This window comes from Miscanthus floridulus, chromosome 2, assembly GCF_019320115.1.
Source record: "Miscanthus floridulus cultivar M001 chromosome 2, ASM1932011v1, whole genome shotgun sequence".
Lineage (NCBI taxonomy): Eukaryota > Viridiplantae > Streptophyta > Magnoliopsida > Poales > Poaceae > Miscanthus > Miscanthus floridulus.
This window is the reverse complement of record NC_089581.1, coordinates 704,431-723,253: the sequence shown is the minus strand read 5'-3', so window position 1 is coordinate 723,253 and position 18,823 is coordinate 704,431.

Genomic DNA, 18,823 nt, shown 5'->3' with positions numbered 1-18,823 from the left:
CATTCCTTCCACCTTCTATTCGGTTTGTAACGTCTGACAGGTCTGACATGTGGGACCGAGCAGGAGAACTGACCATCTTACCCCTTGAGACTGGAGTGCATATATGGTGGGCAAATTGACTGGCATTGACCGCCATCTCACTTCTCTCTCTCGATTCCTCTCTCTCGTCTCTTCCCCAAACCCTAGCGGCGGAGTCCGGATCGGTGGCGGCGGCGGGTGAGCAGCGGCAGCGGCGGTACCCTAGAGGCGTCGCGGCTGGGAGGCAAGAATACCCATCCCAGGTGCTTGTGGCGTCGATTTTTAGAGCTCATGTTTACTCTGTTCGTCTGCTCGAGTTTGTCGGTTCCTGTCTGTGCGCTCTGTTGATGTTTACTCTGAGTTTGCTTGCTCGTTCTTCGTTCTTGTCTAGATATCCGTTCAGCTACAGCAGTGTGTGCAGTTCTCTGATTTTAGTAGCTTGCAGTTAGCTTTTGAGGGGCAAGTCAGCAGTCCGCGCTGCTCCTGGTGATCAGCGGCAACAACATCAACTGGCGGCGGCTGCTGTGTTCCTCATGCAGGTAAGCAGCAGGGCAACAGGTTTTTGGTCATGATAAATATGCATGTCATTGTTAAGCTATAGTGATGCAATAATGAATATCCTTTCTTACAATCTTTATCTAATGATTTAAGCTTCAACGTATTTCCTCTAGCTTGAGCTAATTTATTTGCATGAGGAAATTTACACGGCTTCTACTCTGAATGTTTAGTGTGGCCAAAAATTACGTGCTCCTATGTAAGATGGACGCAGACAGTAGCTTCAACCTAGAAATTCGGATTATTGCTCCCAATGTGCGTGGTCGGTGGTACTCGTTGGACATGGTTGTGGATGCTGACCGGGCTAACTTCAGAGATTTGTTTGGGTCCGTTGTCGACAAGTGTCCTCCCATGCACGGTGATGTAGCTCGAATGTTTTATTTGTGTCTGGACAGTAAGCTCCATGTTGAAGTCTACAAAGACCAAGACTTGGTTGAAATGTTTGCCAAAAACAAGGCTTCGAAGTGCTGCTACTTGACATTTGCATATACTAGCCCAACTAGTGAGCCTCAGCTTCCTGATTGGGAGTTTGGTGACAATGCCCACTCTGTTCAAGCCCCAGTCACCCCTTCAGTCCACTGTCCTAGCATAGCTGAACCAAGCAAAAACACCCAGAGCGTGTCTGTAGTGCCTGAACATGAATCACTTGAAAACCCAAATCCATCCTATGAGCATGTGGGTGTTGATGATGAAGGATTGTATCTCGACCTTGGTCCTAATTATCCCAAACCTTCCAATCCTCATAAGCCAAGACAGCCTGCTACCCCTGAGGCCTCTGAATCAAACACTAATGAAGAGTCTGATGTTGATGATCATGATGATGAGAAAGATTATGAAATAGAGGATGTAGATGATATTGTTAAAGATAAACAGCCTAAACAAATGCCTGATGCTAACTATGACAAGAAAGACCCTCCTATGGCAGTAGGCACCGTGTATTCAGACATTAATGCTTTTAGATTGGCTGTAGCTACTCATGCTGTGAGACGTGAGATCCATTATGACACTGAGGCTAGTGACACAGGGAGGTTTAGGGCAAGCTATAGTTTCAAGGAAGAATTGGGCTGTCAGTGGAGAATTCATGCATCAACTACCAAGGATGGGCGTACTATAAAGGTATTCTGTTTTACCAAATGTACATTCATTTATTTTTTGGGGGCCTAATGATTGTGAGGACTGTTTCTTTTTTTAGGTGAAGAAGAATCAATTTGGCCATGACTGTCAGAGTGCCAGGAGGACTGGAGTCTGTGTAGGAGTCACACAGTTTTGGGTGTGTCATCAAGTGATTGATTGGCTGAAGGAAGATGGGACTCTGGGTGCCAAAGAACCGCAGAAGAAGTTGAACGCTGAATTTGGGATATGGGTGCCCTACAGGAGAGCGTACAAAGGTAAAAAACCTTGCCATGGATAAGCTGTATGGACCTTGGGACAAAAGCTTTGATAACCTATTCAGACTTAAGGCTCAGTTAGAGGAAAGCAGTCCTGGTACTTTTTTTTGTCATTGATCACCACACCATCAACAACAAGATAAGGTTTAATAGGCTGTTTTTTGCATTGAAGGCTTGTGTTGATGGCTTTTTTAGAGGTTGCAGACCATATCTTGCAGTAGATAGTACATTTTTAACTGGGAGGTTTAGGGGCCAGTTATGCATTGCCTGTGCAGTAGATGGGCACAACTGGATGTTCCCAGTAGCAGTAGGTGTCATTGATTCAGAGACTAATGAGAATTGGGTGTGGTTCATGGAGAGGCTAAAGGAAGCAATAGACAGCCTAGATGGACTTACTTTCAGTATAGATTGTGGATAGATAGTGATGCATGGAGTTAGTGAGGTTTTTCTAGGATGTGAACATAGAGATGTATGTATCATCTGGTACAAAATTTCAAGAAGAGGTACAGTGGAAAGATTTTTGATGATCATTTATGGGCAGCTGCATATTCATGGAGCCCATACATGTTTAATAAACACTATCAGGCAATGGCTCAAGCCAAACCAGAGGCTATGGTATATCTCCAAGAGACTCACAAGAAAAAATAGACTAAGAGCCAGTTCTTCACTAGTTCAAAGGTGGACCATGTCACTAATAACTTGGCTGAGTCCTTCAATAATTGGATAAAGCCTGAGAAAGGGAAGCACCTGGATGACTTGATGGACACCATTAGACAGAAGATATTGATCAAGTGGAATCATAGGAAGAGGGTGGCAAGGACATTTGAAGGCAAGATTTTACCTCATATTGTGAAGAAGCTGAGAGAAGACAGTTTCAACCTTGACATAGAAGTGATCACAAGCTCACTTGAAGGTGTTGCAGAAGTTTGTGCTAAGGGGGGCAGTTCATTTAGGTTTGTGGTTGACTTAGGTAATAGAACATGTTCATGTAATGCTTGGTAAGGGTCAGGAATACCCTGCAAACATGCTATTGCGTACATCACTTCAATTCCTAGAGCAAAACTAGAAGACCATGTAGATGAGTACTTTTCTATCTAGAAATTCAAAGAAGCTTATGTAGGCTTTGTCCCATGTATTCCTGACAAGTCCATGTGGTCCAAAGCCACACATGGGTTCTTCATGCACCCTCCATTGCTTAAGTCAACAGCAGGAAGAAGGAAAAATAGGATGAAAGGGGCTCTGGAGGGAGGAAGTGGGAAGAAGAAGAAACATGAGTGTCCCATATGCCATGAATTGGGGCATCACTGGTACACTTGCAAGAATGAGAATCCAGCAGACATAGCTGCAATGAAGGCAGAAAGGTAATCAAATACATCTACATAAATGAAACTATCATTTAACTGAACTACATTTTCTATTAACAATTGTCTTTTGCAGAGGTCTCCCAAAGAAAAGGCAGAAGAAAGCAGCTAGTACCAATACAGAGACTAGCCTTGTGGTGGCCACTCCATCAACAGGGATGGTATTCCCACACAATGAGGCAGTGGCCAATGCTGCAGAAAAGAAGAGGAAGAGCAAATCATCTTCTTCAACAACTTCCAAGAAAAAGAAGGCATCAGCTAGCACTACACCATCAACAACTCCAAACACTCTATCTGGCAGGTATGTTTTTCCTATAGTTCTGCAATTTCTCATTGTAATGAAGCTTGTTCCAATAACTGGTATTTGATAGTAACAGGTCTGGAACTGGTTCTAATGAACTAGTCTCCCTCCAGGCATCAACTGCAACAGTGCAGACACCACCATTGGAGGTTGTTTTGCCCCAGAGTTCACCAAGGATGAAGAAGGAGTGAAGAAGAAGCTGACACCTAAGAAGCCTCCCCTTGTACCAGCAAGCCCAGCCAGCCCAGCTTCAAATACCAGGAGCAAGAAGGTAATGCTGAAATGAAAGGTGTGTGCCTGATTGTTGTGTGGGGATGTCTTTTGACCTTATTTGCTTTTGTGGCTGTTTTACTAAAGCTGTGCCTGGTGCCTGCTTTTGGATGAGTAGTACATGAGCTACTGCTGTTTGTTGTGCCTGCTGGCATCATTTCATTTTGCCTTGACTAGAACTTAATGTCTGGATGAAGCACTTATGTGCCTGCTGTAATGTTGGTGACATGTTGAAAACTTTAGCTAATACGTTGAAAATCAGTGACTAAATGTTAGTCTATGAACTATATTATTATTATATATTGTGTTAAATATTGTTATTATATATTGTGTTCATTTCTTGTGTTGGCATCACGTACATACACCAGTTTTTTTTGCGTCAACACAACTGCCCAGCTCAGCCAGGGAGTGGCACAGAAGGACAATGGTAATTTTGATCGGCCTCTATGGCCTCAGGGCAAGCATGTCTTTTCTCCATGCCGTTTCCCTCCGTTAGAGTGCAAAGTGGATGAAATGACCTGGAAGACAAGAAAGTTTAGATGGATGGCACATGAGTGCAGTCCAACTTTTTAGTGGCATGTGAGAAACGACCATCTTTTATAATGGTACAGAGGTAAAAGTGTCTAAAAAGTTAAATCTCCCGCCTCCATCCCTCGCGAGATACATGCTAGCAATTAGTTTCCCTCTCCCTCGCCGCGACCAACCTCCCGTGCAAAAAAAACACCTCGGCGACTCCCCACGACTCCGAGCGTCGCCGCCGGAAGCAAGGGCAAGGCGGCGAGGCACGGCTCTTCCTCACGACACGGGGCGAAGGTGGCGAGGCGCGGCAGCTACCGGCATCCGGAGAAGGCGGGCGCCGTCTGCCTCGCGAGGCCACCTGCTCGGTAGAGCGGCGTCACGGCCGCAGAGGCGGCGCGGGGTCCCGACGGCGGAGGCGGCGCGACGTCCCGACGGCGCCGCGAAGGATACAACCATCTACCAGGAGAAGGCGCAGCTTTGGTGTGCACCGTCCGCAGTCGTCCGTCTGCTCTACACGTCGCCCGCAAGATCGTCCGCCCGCCCCGACCATATCCTCCACGGTAGTCGCTACTACAGGCTCTCCACCGCCGGCCCCGACCAGATCGCCCGCCCGCGCCACCCTCAGGCCCTGCCCCCGTCGGATCCCTGCCGCGGTGAAGGGGATGCGGAGTTGAGGGAGGCGGAGGCGGAGGCAGCGTGGAGTGGGTGCCGCGACGACGGCGTGCGGCCCCAAGAAAGAGACGTCCCACACAACAGAGTAAGTAATGCTGTGATCTTCCATGCTTTTCCTGATCTGTTCTGAAATAGCGAAGGCGCAGCTTACAGACCTGAAATATGGTGAACTCAATCCTTTTTTTGCCTGGTGAAATTTAGTGAGGTACAGACCTGAAATATGGCTGTAGACATAACCAAAGATCTAGACAGCTTATATTTTTCCCCAATAGGCTTTTATTTTTTCCCAATGTGCGTTATGTAGGATTATAGTAACCCATGGTGTAGTAGGAGCTACACACCATGAAAGGCGAACAAAAAATAAACAATAATAAAATAAGCCAATGACAATAACGCCATATACAAGTAAATGGAAATACCAAGATAAGCTAGCTATATACCAATGGGACAGAGTCGACAACTCTGACCACAACGAAGGATATCCAGATTAGATAACTTTGTCAGTTATTATTCAAAGCAGACATTAACGCCATCTTGCAGCTGTTTGTTCAGTTTTGCTAAAAACAATCATAAGCTGCTATGATCTCTTAACCCATGTTAGTAAGAGCAGACATGAACTCTGCATTGTTTATTGGATTTGACAACCTGAACTTCGAAGCTGCTATGATCTCTGAACTCATGTTAGTAAGAGCAGAACATGAACTCTGAATCGTGCTTGCTAACCTATATTCTCGAAGGCTGAAACTAAATTCACATGCTGTCATATATTTCATAGCGCTTTGCTAACCCCTGAAACTGATGGATCAACATGTATTTGATAATGTCAGGTAATGACGAGGGAACTTTATTTCCTATATGTTAGTTCGTTCTATGCATTCCTGTATTTTCAAAGATAAATCATGCACACTGATAGGAAAACTAGGACACGAGAAACATACAATTTCTTCTTACCTGAAGCTACTCTCAGAACATCTGTCAGATAGAAGGAAGCATGATGTTGTCACCTCTTTCATCTTAGATAAATTTATTAATTGGACTAGGTAAATCAATCCCTCCTGATTTTCTGAGGAGTTAACCAGCAGCGGGTTGTGTCCTTCTCATAATGTACTCTTTATGCAAGAACAAAAAACATATTACCTACTGATTTTTTTTATGCAAAATAAAAGGACAGTTCTGTTTGGTTGTTGTGCTGCAGGGAGAAGTTACTGTGGGAACACCAACTACAACCACTGGGGTGAAGTTTAGTTAACTTTTTTGCGTTTAGGTCAGATGCATATCAATCCCTCCTCACTTTTTTTTTTATTTTTGTGTTTCCCTACGTATCTTCCTCAAGGATACAACCATCTAGCATTGATATGTAGTCTGATAATTGTTATATCATATTCTATGGTCTCACTTATCTTCGAAGACTGGAGCAGTATTCCAACAAATGATGTGCCCAGCACGTGTTTGTCGGATTTAAGCTTTGGTGACAAAAATTGTTAATTCGTTGGTAGCATGAAAAAATACTATTATAAATTTCGTTGCCGATTCAATTAACCTCTCCTCAGGCTAAAACAACTTCTGTTGGTCAGCCCGTCACGGTCGTTTGCTCTTGCTACTCTTTCTGTTGGTTCAGGCTTTCATGCATAAAGTGGGTTCAGGCTTTCACAAATTAATGGCATGTTCGCTTGAACTTATCAGACGGCTTATCAGCTAGAATCTACAGTATTTTTCTCTCACAACAAAACAGTTTCAGCCCGCTCTGAACAGGCCCTAATAATCCATTGGGGAGCACCTGTTAAACTCAGTTCAGCAACCTGGCACATAGTTTCTATTTTTTATCAGGAGGAAGTAAGCAAAACATGATCTGGCACCTTTCTTACTGACAAAGAATGATTTATCCTCTTGATTTACTCTGACTTCATTTTAGCTTGCGATGACATATCCTGGAGCTAGCTCTCTAATACTCCTTGAGCCAAACTTGATTTTACCATTGTCTGAAAAGCGACTATAGTTTGGACTTGGGCATCTCTAAATTTAGGTGTTCTCGTGCAAGGGAACTGGAATGTTTTTTTAACTGTTTTTGAACTAAAGCGCATCCGGGTTCGAGTCGCGATCTCCTCGCATTGCACATGCGAGGGTAAGGCTTCCCACTGACACCCTTTATGTGGCAGAACCGCCTAATCTAATGCCTCATAGGAGTGTTCGTCTTTCATTAGACACTAAACACCTAAAGGAGAACACTAAATTACTCGGTTCCGTTGGACACACCCCAGGGGAGAACTCAAAAATTCACATTTTTTCATCTGGATCACAAATGAAAGAATAAAGATTACATCATTATTAACCATTTCTTACATCATTTTTAATACCACATCAGAGTATAATATTCATTATTATAACAGCGAAATATAATCATATTATCAGAGTTATGAACAATTTAATTTAACAGCGGAATATAAACATGTTATCAGAATTACAGCGAAAATAAATTTCTATACATGACATGATGAAGTATTGATAAATAACTAGGACAACATATTATAAAACTTTTCATTTATAAAAATATTTAGTAAGAGTTATAAATAAAAACTAGGATCGCAGCATAAATGAATCCTCGCTGAGCCCACCAGGAGGTATCCACACACAAGGGTCAGCTCTAGCATCCACCTGTCACCTGGAACAGGGAGAATAAAACCCTAAGTACTCAATTGTACTCAGCAAGACTTACCCGACATGAGAAAAGAAAAGACTCCAAGGATATGCAAGGCTATCTAGTTTGTGGGTTTATTGCATTTGCAGGAGGCATTATTAAGCGTGCGTCCTTATATTCGATTTTTACTAATAGCCGCATTGGTTCATTAACTAACCATTCTATGTAAGCACATGTTCTACTTTCAAGTAGGTGGTAAGCAATCAGATTTTCTCTTTCCATTCCATCTTTCATCTTTCAGTTATTACTACGGTGCTAGGCCATAGACAAGCCGTACCAGATTTCCCGTTAATTCGTGAATCAATGCCCCCAGCGGGGCACCCCGAAAACACACGCCCCGCTTGTACCCAAGGCACAAGCAGGACCAACCCATCACTCTCCTGTCCTAGGGTCCTAGGTCCCCGTCCAAACTGGGACTCTAAGCCTCCGCCCCTGAGTCCCGGACTCAGTGCGGTGCAAGGACCTCCTCCACCAAAAAAACCTTGATAGTCGGTCCGGAAAGAGCCGGAACCCACGATAAGAGAGCAACAAGTCTTCCAAGTGCCCATACCCAAATATGTGCTCGGGATAATAAGTCTATGACTTGCCTAGAGTCTTATGCAACGGCCAGTCCTTAATCGACACACACAAGAAAAGCAGTGTAACCAAGCCATGCCCCGCGTCCACGGCGACACAACCTCTTACACCCACCAATACCCAAACCATATCCCTGCCCGGTCACCATTTTCCTTTCCACCATTTATATTTGTCTAAGTGATGATAATACAGTAATATATTTCCTATCTCTTGCGAGTGACAGGCAATCACTCGACTTCTACCGGAGTCCTGTAGCATAGCACTCTACACGATCCTATAGTACTAGTAAGACTTATAAGATAAAGATATATATGCAAGCGAGTTTTATTCAACTCCTTAAAACTTAATGCTCAAATATAATTTAAACTGCAAAAAAGTAGGGGTTATGCACCGGGGCTTGCCTGGGTAAGATATATATTAAAAAGTTAGTATCTGCATCGTCAGATCATCCACCATCATCTGAATAGAAAGCCTATAGCATCATCTCCTAGAGAGAATACCATTACACCATCTTCGAATTCCCAATCATTCTTCAATTGATCCGTTGATCCATCATCGTACCTATACGATATGCAATGCGATGTAATGCAAAGACATAATTTAATCGACTACAACCGTGACTCGAAAAATACGATTTACGCCACTCAAGTTAACGAGCTAGTTCTAACGACGACCGTACTTAGGCTACATATCCATGTTGTTGAAAAAGACGTTATTCCCCAACAATTATTTTAGTTATATAGACCCAAGTTGTTTCTTTATCCCATTCTATCAATTTAATCCTTATTCTCAATAGGACATCATTATATATCTAGCAAACTAATTATTCTGGAGCTACAAAAATTACAGTGAATACCTAATATTGCTAGGAGCCTACTGTATAAATTTCAGATCCAACACTATTACCAATCTATCATGGAAATTCCTACAAGTTTATTCTTAACGATATTAAGTATCTCAATTTAATTATATAGCTTCCAAGAATATTACCACACTATGTGAATAAAATATAGTAACAGGTAGATCATGATTTTAGGAACTCAACAAAACTAGTTTGGCATTTTTATGATTTTTCTACTATTTACTATGAATTTCTAAACATTCAACCGATTACTAATATTAACAAAATACCGAATAAAGAAGAAACGACCCTTGGGCCCGAAACGGCCCAACTCGCCTAGACCAGCGGCCACGGCAGCCCAGGCGAGGCAGGCGCGGCCCAACGCGGAACAACCGGCGACCCAAGCGTGGGTAAAGGCGCAAACGGCCCAGGCGCACAGCAGCGGACGACCCAAAGGGGCATGCGGCAGGCCGGCCCAAGAGGGGAGGCCCAATGGCGGCTGGTAAATTTGCGAGAAGGCCCCCATACTTTCCTTAAATTAATCTGCGGTACTAACGTACTATTTACGTGAGTCTCGTATTTTGCAATAGGGACCCTGTATTAATTCTATTCTTGGATTCTCACCCTTCCTTCCTTCTCAGAGTAGAGCATGGAGCAGAGCCACTGGTCGGCGGCAGCGGCAACGACGCGGTGGGGCCAGGAAAGGCGTGGCAGTGGCGAAGAACTCAACAGCAAGCTGCACAGGGACCCACGCGGCCACGGGCTGGCCACGGCGAGACCAGAGCCAGGCCCCGACAGCCTGCCCGCGCGAGCCATGGCATCGGCGAGTCAACTGCGGCGACGCTAGGAAGTTGGAGAAACGGTGGTCGCGGTCAAGGCAGCCGTGGTCTAGCGTTGCGGTTCGACATGAGCCGTGGAGGCGGGACCTCGTGGCAGCAGCAGCAGCAGCTCGGGCCGGGCTGACGATAGCGGAGATGCGATGGTGGTGCGGCCCGGCCTGGCAGGCGGAGCTGCACGCGTCTCTGGTGAACGGAAGGCGAGCGGGGTCGAGGGGCACGGCCCAGCATGGACTAGGGCAGGCGCGACGACCGCACGCAACCGAAGGAAAAGGAGGGAGGGGGGAATGCCGGTGCTCAGGAACGGGAGGAGCGGCGCTGCTAAGCAGCAGGCTCAGCGCGGGGCGTGTCGACAGGGGGCACTGGGGCTGCTGCAGGTGGGAGCGGGCATGGCGGGCATCGACGCGCCGAGGCAGTCAGAGGGAGGGCAAGCTAGGGGAAAAGAGCAGAGCTGGGTAGCAGCTCTAGCGTAGATCAAGAGAGCTTCGCGCGTGGGGGGGAAGGCCAAGGCGACGTGGGCGCCATGGAGCTACGGAGGTAGCGCTGAGGCTTGCGTGCATGGTGGCCGACCGCTGAGGTTGCTTGGGAGGACGGCGCGGTAGTGCGGCCAGCAGCACGAAAGGAGGAGCGAGGAGAGCTAGGATGGCTCCCCACGGCAATAGAGAAGAAAAAGGGAGGGAGTGAGGGATAGGTCTGACACGACTTGACTTTGGACCGGTAAAACACGCAGAGACAATTGGCCTGGTAAAACACGCAGAGTTAGAGGCAAGGATACGCGTGCGGGCTCGGTTACTTCTTAAACACGACGGCAGAACAGCATGGCCCAAAGTGACCGACAGGGCGTGTCGGTTGGCACGGACAAGACCACGGCCGCAGAGACAAGGAAGGCAGACAATCAGAGAAACAGAGACAAGCAGTGAGGGAGGGAAAGCAAGGAGCGGCTCGGCAAATGCATACAGAAGCAATTAAGCCAGAGAGAGAAGCAAAAGCAAAGGCCAGAGAGCATGGATGTGGATGGACGGGAGACTTTGCAATGCATAGAATTGCAGAGCCACGATGAGAACGAGACAGTGATCAATAGCGATGCTAGGCGAGTACGCTGCACGCCGTGCCTAGAAAATAAATGAAGCTGCTCTCTCTCGTCATTTCGTGCTTATCAAAATAAACACGTGAGTAAATATATATATATATATATATATATCGTTCTATTTAATAATGTATTTTATTTTATTTATAATAGTCGCTTTTCATGCTTAATCTAATAGAACAAACCGTTCGCTATTTATTTACCAGAATTATCATTCGACATTCCTAAATATTTTTACGCACTGAATAATTTAACCTAGACGTTTATTCGAGTCCACAAAACTGGGTCACCGGATTTGCTTATCGCCTCAAGTACATTTTAAACTAAAAACACGAGAAACTCGTTTTGAAAATTTTACTTAGGCCTAAATCGCGGTGCTAAACGAGATCATAACACCAGGGTTTTACAACCAACCTCCCTTAAAAAGAATCTCGTCCCAAGATTCGAAGCAAGAACCAGAAGAGGGGAAAACATGATCACATTCCGTAGATCAGGGATTACACGAAAGATTACATGACTTCAAATACGAAACCACACTAGGATCTAGGGATACATGGTTAAGAGCAACCTGGTACAACTGAGACTTAATCCAGAAGTCGAGATAGACGAGGGCAATAGAGAAACAACAAGATAATGATTATCCAAAACATGGCGTAGCACCAACAGATAAAAAATAGTCGACTAAGAAGTAAAACATCGTGAATCCTAAGACCAACTAATCAAAGGAAACTTGAACTTCTTCGAAAACTAGGTCCTTCTTCTTCTTAGATTTCACCATCACCTCAGACTGACGAACCTAGTTCCTCGGATGACGACTGGATCTCGTAGCTCTACTCCAAATGTGAGGGGAATGGGGATGAAGAAGAAGAGCGAGGACCAAGGGTATCTTATAGCGGCGAACGATGGTGAGGCGCAACACCCTGGAAGTGGATGCGGTGGGGAGGGGATGCACAGACAGTTCATTCTGTGAAGATAAGATCAGACATGGTGCGCTTCCTGCACGAGCGGCAAAGGGGAAAAATAAAGGAGAGGAGAGGGGGAGGTCCGCTCGACGAGGCAAGCGTGCGGGCGGCCGTGTCACCAAAAGAAGAAAGAAAGGAGAGGGAATGGGGGTCTAGTACGAGGGATGAGGCAAGAGAGCCGAAAGCCGATCGAATGCTAGAAAAAGGAGAAACACACAGTACATAAAGACGACGAGTGCGGCACGACGCTGTGGCCACGTGAAAACGAAGTGTTAATGGATTCGGCACAGACGACGTTCACAGGGCACGCAGCGAAGTGACCCAGCATGCGTAGTGTGGTCAACTGAACATAGAGCTTAGGACATGACATCCACTTAGACTTTTACAATTACTCCCGACTATCCACGACTAACCTTTTTCCTACTACTCTTCTTTTCCTTCCTTGTCCACATCTGTCTTTCATGTAGACTAAGACCATGTCTTACTATCTTCCTCCAAAACCACCTCCTCTTGTTTACCTTAAGAGAACCCTTCTGCATTAACCTGTTATGGATTTCCCGTTTGAACACCTAAACATTTCCAAGGAGAAAATTTTAAAACAAAACGGTGCAGCGGTGTAACTTGGTACAGGTACTTGGTCAACAACCTCGATACCAGCGCATGCCAAGCAGCATCACCATGTGGCAGTTGTTCCATAGGGAGCCCTCGGTGTCGTCGTGGCACCATAAGCTATTAACGAGGCAACTATTACCAACTTACACGCCATGAAGGCGGTGGTGTCATAGACCGTAGAATAAGGGGAGTATTCCAAGGAAAGATTCAAACAACCAGGTTTCCCTTCACAACAAGGGACAAGGAATTCAAATCCAACGGTGGATTTGTTTTAAAGAGATTCAAGTATTCTGCTAGGACATCCACAATTAACCGATACAGTGTCCAATGTTCTCCAACCATGACTGGTCTGCTAGTATCTAAATAGCAACTTCTCTTGTAACCCATTTAACATCGCCCTTGAAAACTTAGAGCAATCTAACGAGACTTAAAGTAGATGGACGCAACAAACATAGCGAAATAACACAATGCATATTCCAAACGGTCTTATATGGGTACAATGTACAAGTGTTTGGGCTCACATTCACGATACAACATTCACCTACGATCGAACGATCTCAACAACTACGGACGACAACAACGGCAAGAGTACAATCTAGAGGACAGTGATGAAAAGCACTACTACTATGGGTACAGCATCCTAAGGCAACTAATCTACATCTAGACCATGCATCTTCCTTCTAGGCTCGGTAGATTCTTCTACCGTCCTAGCTAGGGATCTACCTCTTCTCGTGGCAATGGCTGAGTGAGAGGAAGCAAGGGTTCTACTTCTAACACTTTCGAAGGTGGAGGTGCTGGTGGTTCTGCATCACCATTTCTCCTTCTTTCAGGCGGGTGGATAGGGATCCCCTCCAGGATTGGGGCATCCTACCTATCAGTGGTCATCGTCCTTCGCTTGGTTCTAGTGACAAGATAGGCCTCACGCAGCTGATGGACGTGTCGATCTTCAGCCTCTTTCAGGGCTTCTGACATGGCAGTCTCTCGGCTCTCAGCAGCCGCCTCACTGGCATGTGCTTCGGCGAGCTATACCTAGAGCATCCGGGTGAATATCTCAGCTTCCTCGTCTCGCTAGAGGTAGATCCTCAGTTCCAAGGCTTGTCGGTCATACTGTTCATCCAGAGCAAGCAGGTACATGGTCAAGTGAACCACGGTTGGACTATCTTCTTGCGCATCCCGTCCTTGCAAGGCCTCCATCCGAGCCTTCCATGCCCGCCGATTCCTGTCCAAAGGTGGAAAGAACCACATGGGGGTACGAGCAATGGGCTCCTCATAGATCTGGCAGAGGTACCGCAAGGCTTTGCGGGCCACAACCTGGTAGGTGTCGATAAAGCGAAACCTAGTTGCGGTCACACTCTAGGCTTCAGTGAGGTCGGGGAACTCTTCACTCTTCCTGATACTCATGAGATCTGTTAGGCTTCAGTGAGGTCGGGGAACTCTTCACTCTCCTCGGTGCCTCCTGCAAGACACCAGAAAGATATCCTGAAGATACTATGAGATCTGTTAGGATATGTATTGTTGGGGACCTAACACCGGGGTACCCCAGGAGGTGGAACCAATAACCATAGAACGTTAAAAACTTCTGGACGGACAAGGGTGCCGCTACGTTTCTTGCCCAAGTGACGGGAGTTTAGTTCCGCCTCGCCCGATGCCTTTGGGCCAGCTCCACCTCACCCAAGGGTTTAGGGATAGACTCCGCCTCGCCTGACCCTCGAGGGCTGGGCTGGGTCTCGCCTAAGGGATAAGGGCCAGCTCTGCCTCGCTCAAGAGCTTAGGGATTGACTCTGCCTCGCTCGACCCTTGAGGGATGGGCTCGGTCTCACCCGAGGGATAAGGACTGGACTCTGCCTCACCCGACGTCCAAGGACGAACCTCGCCTCACTCGATGTCCAAGGGCTGGTTTTGTCTTGCCTAACAACCTCTCCCCGTTCCCTCATGATGATAGGTGCAGGGTAGGACAAGACGTTCAGGGCAATGAGTCCTTGTTCACTAGGTCACCCCAATCCACGCCAGCTGCTTCCTCATCCAACTCGTTGTCATCATCATCATCTTCACTGCTTGTCTCCTCTCCTCGATCTCGAGCTTGCTGCTTCCGTATTGCCTTCTTCTTAACAAGCTCCCGCGTCTTCTTGTCCCAACCAGCCGTGGCGTGGTTTGCTGCCGCCCGGGTTGGGTCCTTCGGCAATGGAGCCGGGCTGTCCTTGAAGTGCAGTCCCCCCGGCTGGTCCTGCCATCCCAAGGTTAACATCAGGGGATCAGAAATTACAAGAGAAGAAAGGAGCAAGAGGCAAGAAAACTTACAAAGTCAACAAACCCCGATTCTGGTCGCATCAGGGGATGCCCCGGCACCGGATACACGAAGTCAAGGACGGCGCCAGCAGAGTCCTTCATGGGCTCCATCGCCTCCTTGATTCGCTATGCCACTTTAGAGTAAGGGAGCGCCTCATCGACAAGCACCGTCCCTTCGAACGACGCTTCGGGCACCATCTGATACAGGGGAAGTGCGCGCACCATTAGCGGCGCCACCCTCCTCGCATGGTAGGCGCCGATGATCCCTGACCCCTTCACGCCCCTCTGCTTCTGAGTTTGGATGGCGACGAGAAGGCTGTTGAGTTGCTTCTTCCCCTTGCCCGGGACGCCCCACCCCCACGACCTCGGGGCCTCCAAGATGTAGCGCCTAGTGAAAGCTGGCAAGGGGGCGACGGCGTCGTTCTTGATATAAAACTATTGCGAATGCCACCCCTTGTTGGAGGTGGACAAACACATTAGCGGGTACGTCCTCCCTCGGTTGTTGCGGAGGTGGATGCTGGCGCACCCCACCGGCGCATGCAGCTCTTGCTGCCTGACCCGCCTCTTCACCAGATTAACGGCAAAGATATACTGCCACAGGTTAAAGTGGGGACCGATCCCCAAGAACCCCTCACATAGGGCGATGAATGCCTCAAGGTGCTGGATCCCGTTGGGGGTAAGGTGCTGTAGTTCCACCTAATAATAGTCCAGCAATCCTCAGAAAAACGGATGGGCGGGCATGGTGAATCCCCGCTCATGGAAGTGAGCAAAAGACACGACAAACCCTTCAGGCGGCTACGACTCCTCCTCCTCACTGGGCAGTCACCACTCCTCGGCGGCGGTCAATGGGCAAAGGAGGCCTCGGCGGACGAGGCCCTCCAGGCGCCGAAGGGAGATGTTGGATTTGTACCCTAGGTCCATTGCGACAACGGGAGCAGCACGAAGAAGAAGGCAGCAGCGAGTTTGATGGTGGTGGCAGCATGGGCACAGGAGGCTAGGCGATTGGCGGTGGAGGGTTCAGATGCGAAGGAAGGGGGCGAAATACGGAACCCTAGGGGCGAACCCCGTGGTTTTATAGGGGCGACGGATGCGAGAAGGGCAACCGTCCACCTCGATCTCCGGGCCTGCCACGCGCACTGCCACATCACGTCGTAGGACACGCGCCCGCGATCCCTATCCTCTCCCACCAAAATCGCGCTGGACGGTTTGCCTTCCCAAAGCGACTAGACTCTTTTCCCACAGACGGGATGTGGACCAGAAAAATCTCTTCTCTAATCCGTCTAGGCCCATAATGACCGGGGGTTAGCCCAAACCATCTTAATGGCCGCCCCAACGAAGGATGGGCCCACGAGAAACCAGAACTCAAAGACACAAGCATCACCAGGGCCTTGATCCGCAGTCAGGACCTAGCCAGTCCAACACTGAGTAAATTTCCCGCGAACGGAATACCATGATTCCCTTAAAAATATCCCATCGACAAAAAACCAAGTTCTTCAGCCTTACCCGTGAAGGGTCCGATACTACCCCCCGGGCGACTCTACTCGAGTCACCCGAGGGCTCGGGGGCTACACCCATCGGGTGCGCTCGTGCGCACCCTCTGGCTAATTAACTCCGACGAAATTGAAAACACCCCTCGGACGATTCTGTCTGAATCGCCCGGAGGCTCGGGGGCTACTGTCGGGGACCTAACACCGGGGTACCCTAGGAGGTGGAACCAATAACCATTGAATGTTAAAAACTTCTAGACGGACAAGGGCGCCGCTACGTTTCTTGCCCAAGTGACGGGAGTTTAGTTCCGCCTCGCCCGACGCCTTTGGGCCAGCTCCACCTCGCTCGAGGGTTTAGGGATAGACTCCACCTCGCTCGACCCCTGAGGGCTAGCCTCGGTCTCGCCTGAGGGATAAGGGCCAGCTCCGCCTTGCCCAAGAGCTTAGGGGTTGACTCCGCCTCGCCCGACCCCCGAGGGATGGGCTCGGTCTCGCCCGAGGGATAAGGACTAGACTCTGCCTCACCCGATGTCCGAGGACGAACCTCGCCTCACTCGATGTCCAAGGACTAGTTTCGTCTTGCCTAACAACCTCTCCCCGTTCCGTCATGATGATAGGGGCAGGGTAGGACAAGACGTTCGGGTCAACCGCGGCTTCAAGGACCATACCCTGTGCCCGGTAGGAAAAGTACTGCCAGGGAACGATGGGATGGGTGCTCTAGACCCTCCTAGACATAGCAGAGTCTGAAAAGTGTTGCGGGTGCATGCTCTTCGCCCTATAGAGTTGTAGGCGCCGCCTTCAGCTCTGGGACACGGAACCTGATGTAGATATGTGACAACCACTATGGTCCAGGAAAGGACTCGTGTCCTCCACAAATGACGGATGTACGGTCACCACGTTATGATCATAGGGGAGCGGCGTCCGCTTCCCAGCCCCTCGGGTCCACTAGATTGGAGAGCTCGCTTCAGCCTCCGGACGCCCTCTCCAATTGGAAGACCTTGCCTATAGCGCTACTCCAGACCCCAACCCCGTGTCCCTCCGATAGAGACTCATAGGAACCAGAAGGCGTGCGGAGCAAGGCTGGGCGAGGCTCATAAGTTAAAACCACTGTACCAGAGTCCATACCCTACGCGGGGCAGTACTCTATAGCCATCCTGGCATTCTACAGTGGCATCGACAGTATTGTAGGCGCTTATCATCCTTTCGCACCCACCAGAATGGACAACAAGGCTAGGTAGATGTGAACAACAAGGCTAGGTAGCGTACGCACCCTAGCCCTCTCACTTGTAAAGCCATCCCCTTCATCTATAAAAGGGGATGTGCTTCCTCCAACAAAGGGACCTGACTCTTAACAACACAACACACATCACACACAGTCAAGCTGCTACCAAGCTCTTGGCATCCTTTCGACCCTTCCATCAGAGACTTGGGACCAGTCCCTCTCTCGACCATTTGTACCCCCTACTACGAACCGTTTTTCGGTGCTAATATCATGAGCAGCAACAGACTGGATGTAGGGACATTCGGCCTGAACCAGTATAAATCTTGTGTCCTTTAGCGCACCATCTGGGCCTAACGCGCATCACTATAAATTTACTTACCGGTGCTTGTACGAAACACCGACAGTTGATGCGCCAGGTAGGGGACTTTGCGCATTCCAAATCTGGCCTCGGATGGCCACCCACACAATCAGGTGGGTCCTGGGTGCACACGTGCATTTTGGTGACCTAGATTTCATCGTCACACTAGGAGGAGAGCTGGCACTGAAGCCTAGAGTTCCCCGACCTCACTGAAGCCTAGAGTTCCCCGACTGCTCGGTGCCATGCTCCTCATACTCATGGCCCTCATACTCGAGATGATCTTTGACTCTAAGCTTTTGCAGGGTGGCATGCAGGATTCTGGGAAAACCCTCCATGTTCAGGCAGTAACTACTAACCCACGCTCTGGCCATCTCTGGTGGTGGTGGTGAGGAAGGTTGAGCGAAAAGCTTTGTGGGGGGTACGACCCCGGATACCCATGGCAGACCACATGGGCTGCGCCCCTAAGGGTGGCCTAGCCCACAAGACGAAGCCGTGTGAGGCACGACTCTCCTCGGTGCCTCCTGCAAGACACCAGAAAGATATCCTGAAGATACTATGAGATCTGTTAGGATATGTATTGTCGGGGACCTAACACCGGGGTACCCCAGGAGGTGGAACCAATAACCATAGAATGTTAAAAACTTCTGGACGGACAAGGGCGCCGCTACGTTTCTTGCCCAAGTGACGGGAGTTTAGTTCCGCCTCGCCCGACGCCTTTGGGCCAGCTCCACCTCACCCAAGGGTTTAGGGATAGACTCCGCCTCGCCTGACCCTCGA